Genomic DNA, 24,568 nt, shown 5'->3' with positions numbered 1-24,568 from the left:
CTACCAAAACTGAAACAGGAAGAAATAGAAAATTTGAAAATACCCATAACCAGGAAAAAATTGAATCAGTAATCAAAAACCAACTAACAAATAAAAGTCCAAGGCCAGCTGGCTTCCCAGGGGAAACCTACCAGATGTATAAAAACAAGTTAATACCTTTTCTTCTCAAACTATTCCAAAAAATAGAAATGGAAAGAAAACTTCCAAACTCCTTCTACAAGGCCAGCATTACTTTGATTCCAAAACCAGATCAAGACCCCACGAAAGAGGAGATTTACAGACCAATATCCCTGATGAACATCAACAGAGAAACTGTCAACAATATACCAGCAAATTGAATCCAACAATACATTAAAAGGATCGTTCACCACAACCCAAGTGGGCTGCAAGAGCGGTTCAATATTTTCAAATCAATCAACATGATACACCACTTTAATAAAAGGAAGGACAAAAATCACATGAGCCTCTCAATAGATACAAAAAAACACTTGACAGAGTACAGTGTCCATTCTTCACAAAAACCCTCAACAAGCAGGGATAGTGGGAATGTACTTCAACATCATAAAAGCCATATATGAAACACCCACAGCTAATATCATCTTCAGTGGGGAAAAGCTGAGAATTTTTCCTCTATATTCAGGAACAAGATAGGGATGTCCACTCCCACATAGCACTGGAAGGCGTAGCCTCAGCAATCAGATAACAAAAAGAAATAAATGACATTCAAATTGGCAAGGAATAAGTCAAACTTTCACTATTTGTAGACTACATGATACTCTATGTAGAAAATCTGAAATACTCCACCAGAAAATTTCTAGAACTGATACATGAATTCAGTAAACTCAAAGGATACAAAAATCAATGTACAGACATTCATTGTATTTCTATACACCAATAATGAATCAGAAAGAGAAATCAAGGAATTGATACCATTTATAAAAAACATTAGATCCCTAGGAATAAATTTAACATAAGAGGTAAAAGATCTGCATTCTGAAAACTATAGAACATTTATGAAAGAAATTGAACATGACACAAAAAAAATGGAAAAAACATTCCAGGCTCATGGATTGGAAGAACAAATATTGCTAAAATTTTGGGTAGTCTATACTACCCAAAGTAATCTACAAATTTAATGCAATCCTTACTAAAATACCACCAGAATTTTTCACAGAGCTAGAACAAACAACCCTAAAATTTATATGGAACCACAATAGACCCCAAATAGCCAAAGCAATCTTGACAAAGAAAAGCAAAACTGGAGGCATCACAATTCTGGAACTCAAGCTATATTACAAAGCTGTAATAATCAAAACAGTATGGTACTGTCACAAAACAGACACCTAGATCCATGGAACAGAACAGAAAACTCAGAAATTGACCCATAAATATATGGTGAACTAATCTAGACAAAGCAGGAAGGAATGTCCAATGGAAAAAAGACAGTCTCTTCAGAAAATGGTGTTCAGAAAACATGACAGCAACATTCAAAAGAATTAAACTGGACCACTTTCTTATTCTGTACACAAAAATAAATCCAAAATTGATGAAAGACTTAAAGTGAGACCTAAATGTGAGGAAACCATCAAAATCCTGAAGGAGAGCACAGGAAGCAACCTCTTTGACTTTGGTCATAGCAACTTCTTACTAGACATGTCTCTGGAGGCAAAGGAAACAAAAGCATTAATAAACTATTAGGACTTCATCAAGATAAGAAGCTCTTCACAGTGAAGGAAACAATCAACAAAACTAAAAGACAAGCTATGGAATGGGAGAAGATATTTGCAAATTACATATTGGATAAAGGGCTAATATCCAAAATCTATAAAGGACTTAACCCAAGAAACAAACAATCCAGTTAAGAAATGGTCAGAAGGCATGAACAGATATTTTTCCAAAGAAGACATACAAATGGCTAACAAACACATGAAAAGATTCCCAATATCACTCATCATCAGGGAACTACAAATCAAAACCCTGATGAGATATTACCTCACACCTGTCAGAATGACTAAAATTAACATAGGAAACAACAGATGATGGCAAGGATGTGGAGAAAGGGGAACTCCCTTACATTGTTGGTGGGAATCCAAACTGGTGCAGTCACCATGGAAGACAGTATGGAAGTTTCTCAAAAAGTTAAAAATAGAACTACCCTATGACTCAGCAATTTCATTAGTAAGTATTTACCCAAAGAATACAAAAATGCTCATTCAAAGGGGCACATGCACCCTGATGTTTATATCAGCAGCATCAACAATAGCCAAATTATGGAAACGTCCATCAACTGATGAATGGATAAAGAAATGTGGTATATATATACAATGGAATATTCCTCACCCATTAAAAAGAATGAAATCTTGCGATTTGCAACAACATGTTTGGAGCTAGGATGTATTTAGCTACGTGAATTAAGTCAGTCAGCAAAAGACAAATACCATATGATTTCACTCATATGTGAAATTGAAGAAACAGATGAACAATAGGGAGGGAAGAAAAAAAAAGAGAGGGAGGCAAAGCATAAGAGACTTTTAACTACAGAGAATAAACTGAGAGTTGTTGGACATGAATTGGGCTCAGGATGGGCTAAGTGGGTGATGGGTATTTAAGAGGGCACTTTGTGTGATGAGCACTGGGTGTTATATGTTAGGTGATGAATCACTAAATTCTACTACTGAAACCAGTATTACACTATATGTTAACTAACTAGAATTTAAATAAAAACTTGAAAAACAAAAGAATAACAAGTGTCACTTTCACTGATTTCAATTTAGTGTTCTAATGTACAATGGGGTTATTAGTCACATAAACAGAGTATACTCATTGGGGCCCTGCTTGGAAATAGTAACAGCTACATTCTCACACATACCTGAAAGTCACTTTATATTTAGTAAATAACTAATTTTAACAATATGCTACCAGAAAAAAATTGAGTTTTATATTTCTATTTCCTACAGAAGAGGTCTATGCTATTAAGATATCTTCCTTATAAGTAATTAACATCTAACATGCCATATTACCCAGGCAGGTAAGCTGGTAAAACAACAAAATGGCAAAGTTTAATAAATTTGGGAGATTCACAGTTAGGGTCAAGCAGTCTTAATGTAGGTAGTGATATAATGAAAACCAAAAGATTCAAAAAGTTTGCAAAGGGCTGTGTGATGGGAATGCTAAAGACTTCAAATGATGCCAGAAGCTTTTCCTCTCCACTTCTTGCCTCTCCTTCCACCCTCCCTCAAGCTTGCCTGAAGTTAGAGAATGACACATTAAGTAAACCCATAAACTAAATCTATAATCATTCTAAGTAAAATCAATGCAAACTGAATTACCTCCTAGTTTTTGGTGTATCTTTATTTCCTATTAAGGAAAAATACATGTCCTCTCTGCTGAAAGGGTTTCCTTCATGTACTGAAGATGTTTTTTCTCTTTATAGCTTGATATGAAAATTATACATGTCACTCATATCAGATACAAACATTCTTTAACGACTCACTGAAAATTATAATTTGGTACTCTTGTCAGAGGTAGCATTTGTTATTTATATATATGTGGATTTTTATCACTTTGCAATGTTGTAAATATGAACCAATAGTATGTTTACTCTAATAAAGCAGAGGCAAATCAGAGTCATAAAAATATCTCAACTTCACAGTCATATGATAAATTTAGAATATATTTTTTAATCCTAGAATTTACTGCTAGATGTTGTTCCTATCACAGAATAAGAGCAAATACAATATATCAATAACTGTAGACATTTTTAAAAATCTGGTAACTGCATTTCAGATTGTACACAATTACTTCATTCAAGTACAAGAATAAAAGGAATGCGACCACAAACTAGCAGGTTCTCAAAGTAAATTATAAATTGTTTTGTTCAGATTTGAAATGAAAGTTATTTGAACGTTTAAAAGTTGTATCAGACATGTTCTGCATTATATTGTTTCACTAAAATGTAAATATATAGAGGCACCTGGCTATGTTAATTGGTAGAGCATGTGACTCCTGATCTTGGGGTTGTGAGCTGAAGCCCCAAATTAGGCACAGAGCTTACTTAAAACAAATTAAATTAAATTAAATTAAATTAAGAAAGAAAGTAAGAAAGAAAGAAAGATAAAAAATGTAAAAAACACAAACCCAAGAAGACTTCCATTTTCCAGTCTGGAATGCAAGGATCTTGGAAGTCATTGCTCCATCCTAACAAGTAAAAATTTTAACAAACTGAAAAGTCAACAACTCTTCTTAGATACCTCATAGAAGCAAGGTCACAGGGCAAACTGCTGCTCCAAAAATGGGAAAGACCAACAGGCAGATAAGATGAATCACAATTTACTGAGAACATAACCTTTATTATGAGCAAAAACCTTGGGAACCAGTACCAGGGTAGAAAAATCTAAACTATAATTGATGAATTGTTGGAGATTCAGTGTGGCTAAGTCTGAGAGTTAAAAAACTCTGGAGGTGGGGTCACTTACACAGAGACTTCACACTTTTGTGAGTTTTACCAATAGGAGCCCTACTGCATTCTTACAGTGAATATCAAAGAAAAAACCCCTTATGCTTCCAGCAGGGAGAGGCAAAATGGAACTTTTATAAATGCACCAGAGCTTTCAGTTCTTAGAAAGCCTGACCTCAAGAAAAACTATTTTACCAGAGCCTCACCTATTGGTCTTCTATCAGAGTATAACTTACCTAGGGGAAGAAAATACTCTAGCCTGCTCTGCCTTCCATGTGGGGGAGGGAAAACACAAAATTCCACCCCCACTAGACATCTTGTGCCACCAAAGGTGGGGAAAAAACTTAGAGGCACTTATGAAAGTCATAGCTGAAGGTCACAAGTTCACTAACATCTAAGGCCCAATTATAGGAATATAAAATGCTTACATTCCCACCAGACCTTACCATCACATCACTAAAGGCTTAAAGGCTTATTTACCAGAGTTCCCTTTACCAAGTACATTATGTTTAGCTTTAAAGAAAAAATTACAAGTCATGCTACAAGGCAAAAACAAACACACACACACACACACAAACAACAGCAACATTTATGTTACTTATGAAATAACAACAACAAACATTTTCAAAGAGACACAGAGAGCATCAAAAGCAGACTTGGATATGGCAGGATTTGCTAGGCAGTTAGTTAGACATGAGCAAGGAGGGATAAAACAGATGCTGGCAACACTCTCAGAGCCACCTCTAAGGGCTAACAGAACAGGAAAGGACTAGCCACAGAGTTAGTTCAAAAGCCACAAGGAGACTTCTAAGAGCTGAGCATGCACACATTGGGGGCAGTTTGCCCTTAAGTAACTCTAAGGTCACAAAAAAAGCTTATTAGGCACTCATAAATATACATTACATAAGGGAATACAATTATAACAAAATGCATCATGCATAGGGGAATGCACAGAAGCCAAAATGTTATATAACCACCAGCTGCCAATCAAAAAAGTCAATCAAAGCCCAATTTCCAGGTACACAAAGCAGGCTTAAAAGGATGCAGCTAGAGCTTTTCCATGCCATTGCCACTCTTGCTCTGGTAATGGCCTAATTTCTCTCTTGAAGGTGTATTATATTATCTACTCAATAAAGTCTATTTCCCCATTCTGGTCTTGGGTCTCCAATTCTTTGGTGCATCTGCAAAAAAAACCAAGCAACCCAGTAACAGAATGTTTGAATTATCATATCAAGAATTTAAAACAACTATGTTTAATATGATAAGAGTTCTAATTCAAAACGTAAGCAACATGAAATAACAGATGAGTAATGTAAATATTAGAATGTAAATTCTAACAAAGAATCAAAAAGAAAGGTTAAAGATCAAAAACACTATATCAGAAAAGGAATGTTTTTGATGGACTCACGAGGAGGCTAAACACAGTTCTGAAAACAAGTCTGAGTTTATGTCAATAGAAATTTCAAAAACTGAAAAGTAAAGAGATAAAAGACTGAAAAATGGAACAGAATATCCAAGGACTATGGGACAACTACAGAGGGAAATATTATCACAATGAGATTACGAGAAGAAGAAGAAAGGGACAGATAAAATATTTAAAGTATTAATGACTGAGAATTTCCAAATATTAATGTCAGATTTCAAACCACAGATCCAGAAATCTCAGACCAATCAGGATACATGGCAAAAATAAAAAAACAAAAAGCCAAAAACCCTGCATGTAGGCATATCATATTTAAATTGTAGAAAATATAAGAAAAAGAAAAAATCCTGAAAGAAGCCAGATGAAAGTAACTTTACCTATACAGAAGCAAACATAATAATTATACCCAACTTCCAAGAAAATGTGTAAGTAAGAATACAGTATGGTGAAATACTTAAAGTCTTGAGAAAAAGAATCCCACCAACCTAGAATTCTTTATTCCATGAAATTATCCTTCAAAACTGAAGAAGAAATAAATACTTTCAGACAAGAAAAAATTGAGGGAGTTTGTTACACACAGACCTGCCTTGCAAGAAATGTTAAAAGAAGTTCTTCCAGGAAAAGGAAAATGATATAGGTCAGAAACATGGATCTATAAAAGGAAAGAAGAATATTATAAAAAGACTAGGTAAAGGTAAAATATAAACTTTTGTTTTCTTCTTTGGAATTGATCTAACAGATAACAGTGTACTCAAAGTAATAGCAAATGTATACCAAATATTTACAGCTTATACAAAAGTAAAATGAAAAACAGTAATAATACAAGGAACAGGATGAAGGAATTAGTATTTTGTTACTATAAGATACTTGCATTATCAGTGAAGTGATAGAGCGTTATTTGAAAGTGGGCTTGTCCAGACAGGGGCCACACTAATCCACGGTGAGTCCTGTCCCTGGGAGAGGGGAAGATAAGGTACACACCAGTCTCACTGTGGCTCCAGAGGTGGGCTGGGGGCAGACATCAGGTCTGACTGTGGCCCCGCCCACTAACACAAGTTACTCCATTCAGCACAGGGGAAGTGTCCTGAAGTTAGGAGCCACCGCAGGGACTACTCAAGATGATGAAATGGAAGAATTCTCCTCAAAAGAAACTACAGGAAGTAGCAACAGCTAATGAATTGATCAAAAACGATTTAAGCAATACAACGGAACAAGAATTTAGAAGAATAGTCATAAAATTAATCACTGGGCTTGAAAAAAGTATAGAAGACAGAAGAGAACATATTGCTACAGAGATCAAAGGACTAAGAAATAGTCACGAGAAGATAAAAAATGCTATAAATGAGGTGCAAAATAAAATGGAGGCGACCACAGCTCGGATTGAAGAGGCAGAGGAGAGAATAAGTGAATTAGACGATAAAATTATGGAAAAAGAGGAAGCTGAGAAAAGGAGAGATAAAACCCAGGAGTATGAGGGGAGAATTAGAGAACTAAGTGATGCAATGAAACGGAACAATATCCATATCATAGGAATTCCAAAAGAGAAAGAGAGCGAGGAAGGGGCTAAAGGTGTACTTGAACAAATCACAGCTGAGAAATTCCCTGATCTGGGAAAGGAAAAAGGCATTGAAATCCAAGAGGCACAGAGAACTATCTTCAGACATAACTTGAATCGATCTTCTGCACGACATATCATAGTGAAACTGGCAAAATACAAGGATATAGAGAAAATTCTGAAAGCAGCTAGGGATAAACAGTCTCTGACTTCCAAAGGGAGACCCATAAGACTAGTGGCAGACCTATCTACTGAAACCTGGCAGGCCAGAAAGGAATGACAGGAAATCTTCATTATGATGAAAAGAAAAAAATACGCAGCTGAGATTCCTTTATCCAGCAAGTCTGTCATTCAGAATAGAAGGAGAGATAAAAGAAACAAACAAAAACTGAAGGGATTCATCACCACTAAAGCTTCCCTACAAGAGATCCTAAGGGGGACTCTGTGAGTGAAATGTTGCAAGGACCTCAAAGTACCAGAGACATCACTACAAGCATGAAAGCTACAGACATCACAATGATTCTAAACCCATATCTTTCTATCATAACACTGAATGTAAATGGACTAAATGTTCCAACCAAAAGACATAGGGTAACAGAATGGATAACAAAACAAGACCCATCTATTTGCTGTCTACAAGAGAATCATTTTAGACCTGAGGAAACTTTCAGATTGAAAGTGAGGGGATGGAGAACTATTTATCATGCTACTAGAAGGCAAAAGAAAGCTGGAGTAGCCATACTTATATCAGACACCGAGACTTTAAAATAAAGGCTGTAACAGGAGTTGAAGAAAGGCATTATATAATAATTACAGGGACTATCGATCAGGAAGAGCTAACAATTATAAATGTCAATGCGCTGAAAATGGTAGCCCCCAAATATATAAAACAATCACAAACATAAGCAACCTTATTGATAAGAATGTGATAATTGCAGGGGACTTTAATACCCCACTTACAACAATGGATAGATCATATAGACACAGGATCAATAAAGAAACAAGGGCCCTGAATGATACATTGGATGAGATGGACTTGACAGATATATTTAGAACGTTGCATCCCAAAGCAACAGAATATACTTTCTTCTCGAGTGCACGTGGAACATTCTCCAAGATAGATCACATACTGGGTCACAAAACAGCCCTTCATAAGTATACAAGAATTGAGCTCATACCATGAACACTTTCAGAACACAATGCTATGAAACTTGAAATCAACCACATGAAAAAGTCTGGAAAACCTCCAAAAGCATGGAGATTAAAGAACACCCTATTAAAGAATGAATGGGTCAACCAGAGAAGTAGAGAATAAATTTAAAAATATATGGAAAAAAATGAAAATGAAAAGACAACAATGCAAATACTTTGGGATGCAGCGAAGGCAGTCCTAAGATGAAAATACATTGCAGTCAAGGCCTACCTCAAGAAACAAGAAAAATCCCAAATACAAAATCTAACAGCACACCTAAAGGAAATAGAAGCAGAACAGCAAAGACACCCCAAACCCAGCAGAAGAAGAGAAATTATAAAGATCAGAGCAGAAATAAACAATACACAATCTAAAAAACTGTAGAGCAGATCAATTAAACCAAGAGTTGGTTTTGTGAAAAAATAAACAAAATTGATAAACCTCCAGCCAGGCTTCTCAAAAAGAAAAGGGAGATGACCCAAATAGATAAAATCATGAATGAAAATGGAGTTATTACACCCAATCCCTCAGAAATGCAAGCAATTATCAGGGAATACTATGAAAAATTGTATGCCAACAAACTGGACAACCTGGAAGAAATGGACAAATTCCTAAGCACCCACACACTTCCAAAACTCAAACAGGAAGAAAGAGAAAACTTTAACAGATCCATAACAGGCAAAGAAATTGAATAAGTTATAAAAAATCTCCCAACAAATACGAGTCCAGGACCAGATGGATTCCCTGGGGAATTCTACCAGACATTTAAAGCAGAGATAATACCTATCCTTCTGAAGCTGTTGCAAATAATAGGAAGGGAAGCAAAACTTCCAGACGCATTCTATGAAGCCAGCATTACTTTGATTCCTAAACCAGACAGAGACCCAGCAAAAAAGAGAACTACAGGCCAATATCCCTAATGAATATGGATGCAAAAATTCTCAACAAGATACTAGCAAATCAAATTCAACAGCATATAAAAAGAATTATTCCCCATGATCAAGTGGGTTTCATTACTGGGCTGCAGGGCTGGTTCAACATTCGCAAATCAATCAATGTGATACATCACATTAATAAAACAAAAGAACAGAACCATACGATCCTGTCAATCAATGCAGAAAATGCATTTGACAAAATTCAGCATGCTTTCTTAATAAAACCCTCAAAAAGGTCGGGATAGAAGGAACACAGTAAAACATCATAAAAGGTATTTATGAAAAGCCCACAGCTAATATCATGCTCAATGGGGAAAAACTGAGAGCTTTCCCCCTGAGATCAGGAACATGACAGGGATGTCCGCTCTCACCGCTGTTGTTTAACACAGAGTTGGAAGTTCTGGCATCAGGAATCAGACAACAAAAGGAAACCAAAGGCATCAAAATTGGCAAAGGTGAAGTCAAGCTTTCACTTTTTGCAGATGACATGATATTATACGTGGAAAACCTGGAAGACTCCACCAAAAGTCTGCTAGAACTGATACACTAATTCAACAAAGTTGCAGGATACAAAATCAATGTACACATATCAGTTGTATTCTTATACACAAATAATGAGGTAACAGAAAGACAAATAATGAAACTGAGCCCATTCACAACTGCACCAAGAATCATAAAATACCTAGGTTAAACCTAACCAACGACGTAAAAGATCTGTATGCTGAAAACTATAGAAAGCTTATGAAGGAAATTGAAGAAGATATAAAGAAAGGGAAAAACATTCCGTATTCATGGATTGGAAGCATAAATGTTATTAAAATGTCAATACTACCCTAGTGCTAGCATAAGCAATCAGACAACCAAAGGAAATCAAAGGCATCAAAATTGGCAAAGATGAAGTCAACCTTTCACTTTTTGCAGATGACATGATATTATACACAGAAAACCCAATAGACTCCACCAAAAGTCTACTAGAACTGATACATGAATTCAGCAAAGTCGCAGGATATAAAATCAATGGACAGAAATCAGTTGCATGCTTATCCGCTAATAATGAAGCAACAGAAAGACAAATAAAGAAATTGATCCCATTCACAATTGCAACAAGAGTCATAAAATACCTAGGAATCAACCTAACCAAAGATGTGAAAGATCTGTATGCTGAAAACTATAGAAAGCTTATGAAGGAAATTGAAGCAGATATAAAGAAATGGAAAATCATTCCATGCTCATGGACTGGAAGAATAAATATTGTTTAAATATTAATAATACCGAAAGCTATCTACACATTCAATGCAATCCCAATCAAAGTTCAGCCAGCCTTCTCCTTGAAGCTAGAACAAGCAATCCTAAAATTTGTATGGAACCGCAAAAGACCCCGAATAGCCAAAGTAATATTGAAGAAGACCAAAGCGGGAGGCATCACAATCCCAGAATTTAGCCTCTACTACAAAGCTGTAATCATCAAGACAGCATGGTATTGGCACAAAAACAGACACATAGACCAATGCAATAGAATAGAGACTCCACAGTTGGACCCACAAGAGTATGACCAACTAATCTCTGACAAAGCAGGAATGAATATCCCATGGAAAAAAGAGAGTCTCTTTAACAAATGGTGCTGGGAGAGCTGGACAGCAACATGCAGAAGAATGAAACTAGACCACTTTCTTACACCATTCACAAAAATAAACTCAAAATGGATAAAGGACCTGAATGTGAGACAGGAAACCATCAAAACCCTAGAAGAGAAAGCAGGAAAAAACCTCTCTGACCACAGCCACAGCAATTTCTTACTTGACACATTTCCAGAGGCCAGGGAATTAAAGGAAAAAATGAACTACTGGGACCTCCTGAAGATTAAAAGCTTCTGCACTGCAAAGGAAACAAACAAAACTAAAAGGCAACCAGCAGTATAGGAAAAGATATTTGCAAATGACATATTGGACAAAGGGTTATTATCCAAAATCTATAAAGAGCTCACCAAACTCCACACCCAAAAAAATGAATAATCCAGTGAAGAAATGGGCAGAAAACATGAATAGACACTTCTCTAAAGAAGACATCTAGATGGCCAACAGGCACATGAAAGGATGCTCAACGTCGCTCATCAGGGGAATACAAATCAAAGCCACACACACATACCACATCACGCCAGTCAGAGTGGCTAAAGTGAACAAATCAGGAGACTATAGGTGCTGGAGAGGATGTGGAGAAATGGGAACCCTCTTGCACTGCTGCTGGGAATGCAAACTGGTGCAGCTTCTCTGGAAAACAGTGTGGAGGTTCCTCAAAAAGTTAAAAATAGATCTACCCTATGACCCAGCAATAGCACTGCTAGGATTTACCCAAGGGATACAGGAGTGCTGATGCATAGGGGCACTTGTACCCCAATGTTTATAGCAGCAGTTTCAACAATAGCCAAATTATGAAAAGAGCCTAAATGTGCACCACCAGAATAATGGATAAATAAATTGTGGTTTATATAAACAGTGGAATACTTCTTGGCAATGAGAGAGAATGAAATATGGCTTTTTGTAGCAACGTGGATGGAACTGGGGAGTGTTATGCTAGGTGAAATAAGTCATACAGAAAAAGACAGATACCATATGTTTTCACTCTTATGTGGATCCTGAGAAATGTAACAGAAGACTATGGGGGAGGGGAAGGAGAAAAAACGTTAGAGAGGGAGGCAGCTAAACCATAAGAGACTATTGAAAACTGAGAACAAACTGAGGGTTGATAGTGGTGGGAGGGAGAGAAGGGTGGGTGATGTGTTTTGAGGATGGCACTTGTTGGGATAAGCACTGCGTGTTTTATGGAAACCAATTTGACAATAAATTTAATATTAAAAAAATCTGTAAAGAACTTATCAAACTCAACACCCAAAAAACAAATAATACAAGAAGTAATGGGCAAAAGACATGAGTAGACACTTCTCCAAAGAAGACATCCAGATGGGCAACCGACACATGAAAAATGCTCAAAATCACTCATCATTAGGGAAATACAAATCAAACCACAATGAGACACCACCTTACACCTGTCAGAATGGCTAACATTAACAACTCAGGCAACAACAGATATTGGTGAGGATGCGGAGAAAGAGGATCTATTTTGCATTGCTGGTAGGAATGCAAACTGGTACAGCCACTCTGGAAAACAGTATGGAAGTTCCTCAAAAAGTTAAAAATAGCACTACCCTATGACCTAGCAATTGCAGTACTAGGTATTTATCCAAGGGATACAGGTGTGCTGTTTCGAAGGGACATATGCACCCCCATGTTTATAGCAGCACTATCAATAATAGCCAATGTATGGAAAGAGCCCAAATGTCCATCGATGGATGAATGGATAAAGAAGAATTGGTGTATATAATATATATATATATATATATATATATATATAATATATATATATATATATATATACACACACAATGGAGTATTACTTGGAAATCAAAAAGCATGAAATCTTGCCATTTGCAACTACATGGTTGGAACTGAAGGGTATTATGCTAAGCGAAATTAGTCAGAGGAAGCCAAATATCTTATGACGTCATTCATATGAGGACTTTAAGAGACAAAACAGATGAACATAAGGGAAGGGAAACAAAAATATTATAAAAACAGGGAGAGGGAAAAACATAAGAGACTCTTAAATATGGAGAATAAACAGAGGGTTACTGTAGGGGTTGTGGGAGGGGAAATGATCTAAATAGGTAAGGGACATTAAGGAATCTACTCATGAAATCATTGTTGCAGTATATGCTAACTAATTTACAATTTTTACAATTTTAAATTGTAAAAAAATACAATTAAAAATAAAATAAAATTTTGATATAAAAAAAGAAGGCAGACTTGGATTAATTATAAATATATATTGCAAAACTTAAAGCAACTATAAAAAATTAAAATATAATTGATAAGCTAAGAAGAGAAAATAAAATCATATAAAATGCTTAGTTAAAATCACAAAGGTAGAAACACAATGGACAATACAAGTTTAAAAATACATGTGGCAAAAACTGATCTAATGCAAGAATAAATAGATAAATCCAATAGTATATTTGGAGCCTTCAACATACATTTATCTGAAGTGGAGTATTTCAGTCCTCATAAAATTAGTGAGCACCATCAATCACTAACGGCACCATCAATCATCTGGATATAATTGACATCTACAGACTATTGCATTCAAATATAGCAGAATACACATTCTTATCAAGCTCTCATTTAGCATTTACCAGATGTAGACCATATTTGGGATCATCAAATACACCTTAAAACATTTAAAAGAATAAAAGTTATACAATGTCTGCTGTCAAGCAACAGTGGACTTAAATTAGGAATCAATAACTGAAAGATATATGGAAAATTCAAAAATTTTAGAGATTAATCAGCATACTTCTAATGCATGGATCAAAAGAGAAATCTCCAGATGCATTTAAAAATTATCTTGAAATAAATGAGAGTGAAAATACACCTTATAAATATTTGTGAAATGGGGCAGTTGGGTGGCTCAGTAGGTTAAGCGTCCAACTCTTGATTTCAGATCATACTCTTGATTTCAGATCAACTGTTGATCATAATCTCATGGTTCCTGAGATCAAGCCCCACATCAGACTCTGTGCTGACAGTGTGGCATCTGCTTCAGATTCTCTGTGTCTCTATCTTTCTGCCCCTCCCCCTGTGCATGCATGTGCACTCTCTCTCTCAAAAATAAATAAATTAATTAATAAATAATAAAACATAAATAAATATTTGTGAGATATAGTGAAAGCAGTGTTTAGAGAAAAATTTAGAGCATTGAATGCGTACATTAAAAAAATAAATATCTAAACTAAATAATCTAAGTTTCCATGTTAGGAAACTAGAAAAAGAAAAGTAAAAGTTAATCCAAGGTAAGCAGAAAAAATGAATTAATAAAAACTAGAGCATAAATTATGATTTAAAAATAAGAAATCAACAGAGAAAATCAACAAAAACCAAAAACATTAATAAAGTTGGTTCTTTGAAAACATTAATAAAATTGGTAAGCATCTACACAAGCTAACTAAAAAAAAGAGTCAATTATTAATATCAGAAATGAAGGAGGGGACATCATTATAGATCCCACTACCACTAAAAGCATAATAAAGCAATACTATGAACAATTTTATGTACACAAAGTTGATAAACTAGGTAAAATGGACCAAATCCCTGAGAGACACAATCTGCCAAAATCCATACAACAGTAGACTATCTAAATAGGCTTATATTTATTAAAGAAATTGAATCAATAATTAATGACTTTCCAAAACAGAAAGCATCAGTTCCAAATGGGTTCACTGGTGAATACTGCCAAATTATTTGAGGAAAAAATTACACAAATTATCTACAATCACTTCCAGAATATAAAAGTAGTGGAAATACTCCCTACTCATTCTATGAGGCCAGAATTGCCTAATACCAAAGCCAGACAAAGCACCAAAATAAAATAACAGACAAGTTATCTCTCGTGAACATAGATGCAAAAATCTTCAGCAAAATATTAACCAACTGAATCAAATAATGTATAAAAATAAATATACACCATGATAAAGGGAATTCATCCCAGGTATGCAAGGCTAGTGGTATAATATTTGAAAATCAATGAATGTTACCCATATTATCAACAGTCTAAAGAAAAAAAAGCATACAATTATATCAAAAGATGCAGAAAAAGCATTAGACAAAATCCAACACCAATTCATAATACAACTCTGAGCAAACTATGAATAAAGAGGAACTTCCTCAACTTGATAAAGAACATCTACCAAAAAGCTATATAGCTAACACCTCACTTAATGGTGAGAAACTCTAAGCTTTTCCCCTAAGATCAGGAACATGGCAAGGATGTCCCTTCATACCACTCCTATCAACATCAAGGTGGAAGTCTTAGACAATGCAATAAGAGAAAAAAGGGAAATAAAAAATATACAGATTAGGAAGAAAGAAATAAAACTCTGTTCACAAATGACATGCTGTTTATACAGAAAACCCAAAAGAATTGAAAAAAAAAACCTGGTAATAAATGATTCTAACAAGTTTGCAGGATACAAGATACTATACAAAGGTCAACCACTTTCCTATATACCAGAAATTAACAAGTGGAATCTGAAATTTAAAATACAATGCCATTTATATTAAGGACTCCAAAAAATGAAATAGGTATAGATATAACAAAATCTGTAAAAGAAAACTGGAACTAACAAACAATTGTAGCAAGGTTGAAGGATACAAGGTTAATACACAAAAATCAATTACTTTCCTATATACCATCAATGGACAAATGGAATTTGAAATTAAAAACGCAGTACCATTTATATTAGCACTTCAATAAATTAAATACTTAGGTATAAATCTAACAAAATATATAAAAGATCTATATGAGGAAAACTACAACATTCTGATCAACAAAATCAAAGGACTAAATACATGAAGAGATATTCCATGTTTAGAGACAGGAAGATTCAATATTGTCAAGATATCAGTTCTTCCCAAATTGATATATATAGGTTTGATATAATCCCAATAAAAATTTCAGCAAGTTATTTTGTGGATATCAACAAATTCTAAAGTTTATATGGAATGATAAAAGATCCAGAATAGCCAACACAATATCAAAGGGGAAAAAGTTGACAGACTGACACTGCCTTAAACACTTACTATAAAATTGCAGTAATCATGATAGAGTGAAATTGGTGAAACAACAACAACAACAACAACAACAACAAATAGATCAATAGAATAGAATAGTCCAGAAACAGACCCACATAAATATAGTTAACTGGTCAAAGGAGCCAAAGCAATAAAATGGAGAAAGAATAGTCTTTTCAAAAACATTAGGGAACTGTAAATGAAAACACCTTTGAGATACCACTACACACCTATCAGAATGCTCCAAATCAAACCACTGATAAGAACAAACATGTGATGCTGAGCATCTTTTCATGTATCTGTTGGCTATCTGTAGTCTTCTTTGGAAAAATTTCTATTCATGCGTTCTGCCCATTTTTTTTTAATTTAATGTTTATTTATTTTTGAGAAAGATAGAACATGAGCATGGGAGGGACAGAGAGAGAGGGAGACACAGAATCTGAAGCAGGCTCCAGGCTCTGAGCTGTCAGCACAGAGTACGATGTGAAGCTCGAACTCAGGAACCACAAGATTATTACCTGAGCCGAAGTCAGATGCTTAACCAACTGAGCCACCCAGGTGCCCCTCTTCAGCCAATATTTTAATTGGATTGCTCATTTTTAGGGTGTTACATTTCATAAGTGCTTTATATACTTGGAGTTCTAACCCTTTCTTAGGTCATTTGCAAATATTTTATCCCATTCTGTATGTTGCCTTTTAGTTTTATTGATTGCTTCCTTCACTGTGCAGAAACTTTTAATTTTAATGAATTCCCAATACTTTATTTTTTTTGTTTCCCTTGCCTCAGAAGACATATCTAATATGAGGTTGCTACAGCCAATGACAAAGAGGGCACTGCCTGTGTTTTCCTCTAGGATTTTAATGGTTTCTTGTCTCGCATTTAGGTATTTAATGCATTTTTAATCTATTTTTGTGTATGGTGTAGGAAAGTGAAAAACAGTATCTAGGTTATTCAAAATGTTAAAAATGTAACTATCCTACAATCCGGCAATTTCACTACTGAGTTTTTATCCAAAGAATATAAAAATACTAATTCAAGGGGATACATGCACCCCAATGTTTACAGCAGCATTATATACAATAGCCACATTTTGGAAATAGCCCAAATGTCCATTGATTGATGAATGGATAAAGAAGATGTGGTGTGTGTGTGTATATGTATACACATGCAATAGAATATTACTTAAACATAAAAAAGAATGTACCCTTGCTATTTGCAATGACATGGGTGGAGCTATACAGTATTATGCTAAGCAAAATAAGTCATTCAGAGAAAGACAAATACATTATGATTTCACTCATAGGTAGAATTTAAGAAACAAACGAGTAAAGGGAGGGGGAAACAAGAGTTAGAGAGAAGCAAACCAAGAAACAGACCCTTAACTACAGACAACAAACTGATGGTTACCAGAGGGTAGGTATGTTGGGGGGCAGATGGGTCAAACAGGTGATGGGGATTAAGGAGTGCACTTGCAGTGAGCCCCAGGTGTTGTTTATAAGTGTTGAATCCCTAAATTGTGCACCTGAAACAAATATTAAACTATGTGTTAACTAACTGGAATTTAAATAAAATATTTTAAAACTACAACAATAAATATGAGGATGTGAAGTAACAGGAGCTCTCACCATTTCTGATTAGATTGCAAAATGATACAGGCACTTTGGAAGACAGTTTGACAGTTTCTTACAAAATTAAACATATTTTACCATAAGATCCTAGCAATCACATTCCTTGGTATTTACTCAAAGTAGTTGAAAACACATTCACACAAAAACGTGCACACAAATGTTTATAACATCTTTATTCCCAATTGCTAAAAATTGGTAGCAATCAAGTTGTCTTTCAATAGATGAATGAATAAACTTTAGGGCATTCAGACAATGAATTATTATCCAGCAGTAAAAAGAAATGAGCTATCAGCCACTGCTGCTGCTGCGAGAGGAGCATGTCTGCAACTCAAGTAAAAAAAGTTAAGATGGCCACCAAATGGTGCCCAGAGTGTGACCAACAGATTCCTGTTGCATGTAAATCATGTCTCTGTGGTTACATATTAGCAGAAAACTTTTAAATGCAAAAGACCCAGAAAAATCACCACCTTCTGCAGAAAACAAGCATGAAGCCAAGGTAAGGTGAAAAGAGAGAGTTAAGTGAGAGAAGATAAATTCTACAGTAAATAAAGGTTTAGAAAACAGAAAGAGGTCTCAAGTAACAGCCATTCAGATCATATCAGACGAGGAAGAGGAAGACCCAAAGTTGCACCTGCCAAAAACAAAACAAAAACACATAAGAAAAACAAAAAACAAAACTAAACAAAACAAAAAAGCATGAGGAAGAGAGAAACAGGAAAAGGTAATTGACATATATGCTAACCTCTCTGATGAAAAGACTTTTGTGTTTTCCATTGCTTTGGCAGAAATACATAGAAAATTATTAAAGACTTACTCTCTGGGGTGCCTGGATGGCTCAGTAGGTTAAGCGTCTGACTTCAGCTCAGGTCATGATCTTGCAGTTTCTGCGTCTGAGCTCTGCATTGGGCTCTGTACTGACAGCTCAGAGCCTGGAGCCTGCTTAAGATTCTGTGTCTCCCTCGCTCTCTGCCCCTCTTCCACTCGTGCTCTGTCTGTCTCTCTCAAAAATAAATAAAAATGTGTTTTTTAAAAAACGATTTACTCTCTGATATTGGTATGCAAAATGTGTTGAAACTTTCTTCAGGATTACATCAACAAATTTTCAAACAGTTGTGGATTCTCAGGAGAATTCTGATTGCATCAATAAGGGTCATTGCTTGTTTTATTTTCCCTGTCCTTTAGCTTGTGCCACACTTTGGGAGCAAAGCTGTAGGCTTGGACTGTTCTGGGATTTCCTTGTTTACCAAGGAATATTGTCAGTGTTTTGTGTTGGGATATAAGTGTATTTAGCAAAAACAAACAAACAAAAATAATGGATGGGTGTTAAAGGATAAAGGGGTAGAGGTGGGAGTGAAAGAATGAAAACTAGGGAAATAAAATGCTTGATGGTTATCGGGTTTGCCACCAGAGATGCAATATTTTAAGACCTTAGATAAAGAGAGTTTTAAAAATATATATTTCAGATTTTCAGCACTAACAAATTGCATATATACAGTTAATTTACTTTCAATAAATTTGCCATTGATATTTTATTGAATGGAGAATTAAGAATATAAACTGTAAATTTTTGTCTTTTTTAAAATATAATTTATGGTCAAGTTAGCTAACACAGTGTATACAGTGTGCTCTTGGCTTTGGGGGTAGATTCCTGTGATTCATCGCTTACATACAAAACCCAGTGCTCATCCCAACAAGTGCCCTCCTCAATGCCCATCACCCATTTTCCCCTCTCCCCCCATAACCTCAGTTTGTTCTCTGTATTTAAAAATCTCTTATGGTTTGCCTCCCTCTCTGTTTGAACTTATTTTTTCCCCTTCTCTTCCCCAATGGTCTTCTGTTAACTTTCTCAAGTTCCACATATGAGGTGGGAATGTAAATTTTTGTCTTAAATTGATTTTTCTTGGCCTTTATTTTTATGACTTAAGTTATGAGTTATATTTTGGGAGATACTTTCTAGACATTTGGGAAGTTTGGGTGCTATGTGAAGAAAAGCATTTAAGGATATATCATAATATCATATTTCATATATAAACATCTTGTTTTCTTGAATGTAATTTATTTACTGGCTAAAAAAAACCCTTTTCTGCTCTCAAGATGGTGCCTGTTAGCTTAAACATAAAATATATTTATTACTTACCAAATATAGCCACTTTTAAGCAGCAATGTTTTATCTGAATGGATGTTAATTTATACAACCTGATAATTATTTAAATTGTTACTTAACCTCATTCTGGAAAAAAAAAAAGCCTAAATATTGAAACTAATAAAAAAAAAAAGAAATGACCTATCAAACCATGAAAAGATATGGAACATCCTTAAAAAGCATGTAACTAAGTGAAAGAAACTAATCTGAAAAGGTTACATAGTGTATGATTCCAACTACAAGACATGTTGGAAAAGGCGAATCTATGGAGACAGTAAAAAGATAAGTAGTTACCAATGGTTAGGTTGTGTAGGGGCCAAGGGCAGGCCACCTCAATGTGCCACTTTGACATACGGATTATTTAAAATAAAAGTTACTTAACAGCCAGTGCAAGGACACTCAGACCCTCCCCTGTCCCACAAAAGCAGGAAATAAATCTCTCATATGAAAAGTACTCTGGCTGTACTAAGAAGTAAAAAGACATTCTTATTATCAGAGATAGTAACTCTAAAGCTGAGAAAGCTACAGGAACAAACTGTGTTCCTTTTTAACTAATCTAGTACCTCAGCCCAAATACTTGGAATGCCTTAGGGATTAAAGTTCCAAAACATCTGTTTCCTTTATCCTGTCAATTCCTCACAAGTTTATTGTCTCTTTGTCTAAAGAGTATAAGAACTACCTGCCTTGGTCATTTCTTTAGGTCTCAATTTCAATATTGCATCCCTTTGCACAAGTAACAAAACTTTCCATTTTTTTTTTTATTCCTGTTAACCTGTCTTATGTAAATTTAATTCAATTCAGTTGAAGGGTAGAGGAAGAATTTTTCCTTCCCTTCAGGTGAAAAGGGGAATGAATAAACAGAGTGCAGAAACTTTTGGGGGAGCTATTTTATATGATACTACAATGTAGGTACATGCCATACATTTGTCAAAACCCACAGTACGTACAATACCAAGAGTGAACCCTAATGTAAATTATCACTTTGGGTGTTAATGATGTGTCAATGTAGCTAGATCAATTGTAACAAATGAATCACTGTGGCTTGGAATGTTGGTGGGGGAGACTGTGCACATGGAGGAACAGGGAATATATGAGAATGCTCTACATTTTCTGCTTTATTTTGCTATAAACCTAAAATTGCCCTAAAATGTAAAATATATTTAAAAAAAAAAAAACAACTGAGACCTTTAGTTTCCATTCTGACTGAGGGGAAAGATTGGATTCTACAAATAAATATTATTCTTTTCAATAGGGACTCACTATTCAATTTATATACTGGATATTCAGATATTTTCAGTCCTCTTACCCATAGACCATTACCAGAAATAAATATAGATCACTTTGGTTTTGTGAAAAAGCTCAGCTCAGGATTGTTAAGGGCATGGTGGGGATTGAAGAAAGCACAGAAGTCTTATGATGCCATGTTTTTTGGTGAAGAAATGCAGTCTTTAATGATGTTAAGAAGATCTGCTTTGGAAGAAAACTAAAACAGATACTGAGAAATTACTGTATATATGGTCACTTTTCTATCAACCATTCAGGGCAAAAACAAAAAGCCTACAAGCAGGCAAAAATAAATTGATAGAAACAACAACAGTTACACAAATTATTTCAAACTGTGGTAGATATTAATAGTGTAAAAATACTGCAGATATATAAACATATGGGTGGTTCTTACCCACTTGATAACTCTGGCAACCAATAAGGGAAGTGACTGTTCTTCATGGCAGGAATCTGTTCCTAGTCTTTATGTCTCCATGCTTCTTTTGCTTTATGTATACTATACAACTTTAACTTTTCAGTTAGGAGAGACTGTTTAGGTGCTCTAAATCTGAGCAATAAGCTTAGAAGTATGGGAAAAGGTTGAGAAGAAATGGGAAAAAAAGATCTGCTTATCACACATTAATGATTCATTACCTAGTGAAAGCGTTCCTTGGTCTGGAATACTGGGTGTATAAACTGTCTGATTGTCATGATATGCAAAAGAAAGCATATATGTAAATTTTAAAGGAGAGACTCTAGGTTTTCATCAGATTTTCAAAGATATTAGGATTTGTGACACTTAATGTTTAAGAAATCATCTTCTGTGCAATAGCATAGGTTGCTGGGATCTCTAACAGACTGTTAAATAAAACAATTACATCAACATACCCAGAAATAGCATTTGGAACTCTGAAAGCAGCTCCCCAAGTGCCTAACTTACAATTTGAATGTAAATAACTTACTATGGTAAATCTGGTATAGGTGGTCTCTAAATAGCAGTTGTAGTCATCCCAACTCAGTATTAATTATCAGGACCAAATCTCCATACCCAGAGCTTGAACAATGATAGAGACAAGGAAGGGTGACATCTTTTTTTTTTTCCCCTGGGTGTCTATCACTATCCTACTACTCAATACTAGCCTCACATGTGAGATAAAGACAGCACAGCCAGTTATTTGTGAAATGTAATCTAAGAATCACTTGAAAGAATTTTACCCACAAATAAAAATTTTCTCTCTTGTTACTGCATCAGATTTCATAACTGGTGATTTGTACTCAACCTCTTCCAAAATCTATATATGTATTTTTAGTATTTCAGGGAATAAGCTATAACAGTTACTTTGTCTCTTTCTTGATATTTTGATACCTACCATTCTCAACTTATATGAGCCCTCTGCTCATTCACAGGTATCTTCCAGAATAATAAACTCACTATTGTCATAGTCACTATAGCAGAATGATCCCCCTATCAAATACACCCTGTATAGCTTATGATTTTGACAATATGCATGTACATCATCAATGAAGGGAGAGGCCCTCACGGCCCGTTATTATGATCTTTCCTAATTTACTAATTTTGCAAGCTCTCCACCTTAATTCATCTTTTCCAGACAAACAAATATATTCTTAATGAAAATTATCCCCTAATCAATGTTTTCTAAGTTGAGGTATACCTGGCTTTGCTATTAAAATCCACATATAGATAGATCTAACAACCTTCTAAACCTGTAAGATCCAAGAGTCCATAAATAGTAACAATATGTTGGTGCTTCTGACAGTGTAACACTAACATAACAATAACAATAGTTGAATTGATAGTTGGATAAACATAAGTAGAACAATGATAAAATACTTGTCACATTTATTTTGTACTTAACCTTCTCCAAATACTTGTTATTACTGATTATTATTTTTCATTGCAATATACCTCTCAGACATACATATGTGAGTTGCCAGTTTGAGAAGGAAGGAAAGAAAGAGAAAGAAAGAAAGAAAAAAGAGAAAGAAAGAAAGAAAGAAAGAAAGAAAGAAAGAAAAAGAAAATCAATTAAAAAAAAAAAAAAAAACTTTAGAAATCCTAATGACCCAGTGGCTTGTCTACAGTCACAATGGGGTTTAATGGTACAATCAAGCCTAGAAGTTAGGGATCCAAACTCAGCTTATGTTCTTTCAATAGATTCAAATGCTCCAACTGTCAAATTTAAATCACATTTTCTATTCTGTACTAAAATCCACAAAATTATTTTACGTAAAAACAAATCATATATTTTGGATACTAATGTTTCATTGGACATGTCATTTGCAAATATCTTCTCCCATTCAGTAGGTTGTCTTTTAGTTTTGTTGATTGTTTCCTTTCCTGTGCATAAGACTTTTATTTGATGTCGTCCCAATAGTTTATTTTTGCTTTAATTTCTGTTGCCTCAGAAAACATATCTATAAAAATGTTGCTAACAGGCATATGAAAAGATGCTCAACATCACTCATCTTGAAGGAAATACAAATCAAAACTACAATGAGATATCACCTCACACCAGTCAGAATGGCTGAAATCAACAACACAGAAAACAAGTATTAGCAAGGATGTAGAGAAAAAGAAAACCTCTTGCACTGTTCATGCAAATGCAAAATGGTGCAGCCACTCTGGAAAATAGTATGGGGGTTCCTCAAAACATTAAAAATTGAACAGTAATTACACTACTGGGTATTTACTCAAAAAATACAAAAACCCTCTGGCATTCTCAGTTTTAATAGTGCTAGACTGCTCTAGGTTTTTCCCTCTAAATTAACTGTGTGAAAAGGTCTCCAGTAAATCAAATTGTTATAATCATCTTTGGTTTTCTGTCCATATAACAGAAACTGTTTTTTTTTTTAAAAATAATTTCGTAACTTACCACTAATCAAATACCAAATTCAAGCTAGGATACCAATAAGGTATTGAGGTCTGGTATCTATAATTCATAGCCTGCTTATTTAAAATTACTTTCTTTTATAATTATTGTTTTAAGAATATGCCAATATCACCAAACAAAAGTTAACTAAGAGTGGCAACCTGAAAGTTTTTGGGCATTAGGCCAGTTTTATAGGAAAAAATGAGAACTGGAATATTAAAGTCATTATTTTGTCAATAATAAAAATATTTGCTAAGTACCTACTCTTTGCAAGGTATTGTGCTGAGTGTTGTCAGAGATACAAAGATAAGTAAAATATTACACTTTGCCTTTAAACTATTTTCAATTTGATAGCGAAAAGATGAAACACACACACACACACACACACACACACACACACA

The 24,568-nt window shown here is 34.8% G+C and overlaps 1 protein-coding gene and 1 pseudogene across 1 annotated transcript in view; one reads left to right on the top strand and one right to left on the bottom strand.

Moving 5' to 3' along the window:
- Positions 1-24,568, bottom strand: part of LOC125931799 (uncharacterized) — a 433,379-nt gene that overhangs the window by 406,748 nt on the left and 2,063 nt on the right. The window lies entirely within an intron of this gene.
- LOC125931800 (UPF0547 protein C16orf87 homolog) lies at positions 18,188-18,669 on the top strand (annotated as a pseudogene).

This window comes from Panthera uncia, chromosome X, assembly GCF_023721935.1.
Source record: "Panthera uncia isolate 11264 chromosome X, Puncia_PCG_1.0, whole genome shotgun sequence".
Lineage (NCBI taxonomy): Eukaryota > Metazoa > Chordata > Mammalia > Carnivora > Felidae > Panthera > Panthera uncia.
Note: the sequence above shows the minus strand (reverse complement) of the source record. Positions and strands in the feature narration are given on the sequence as shown.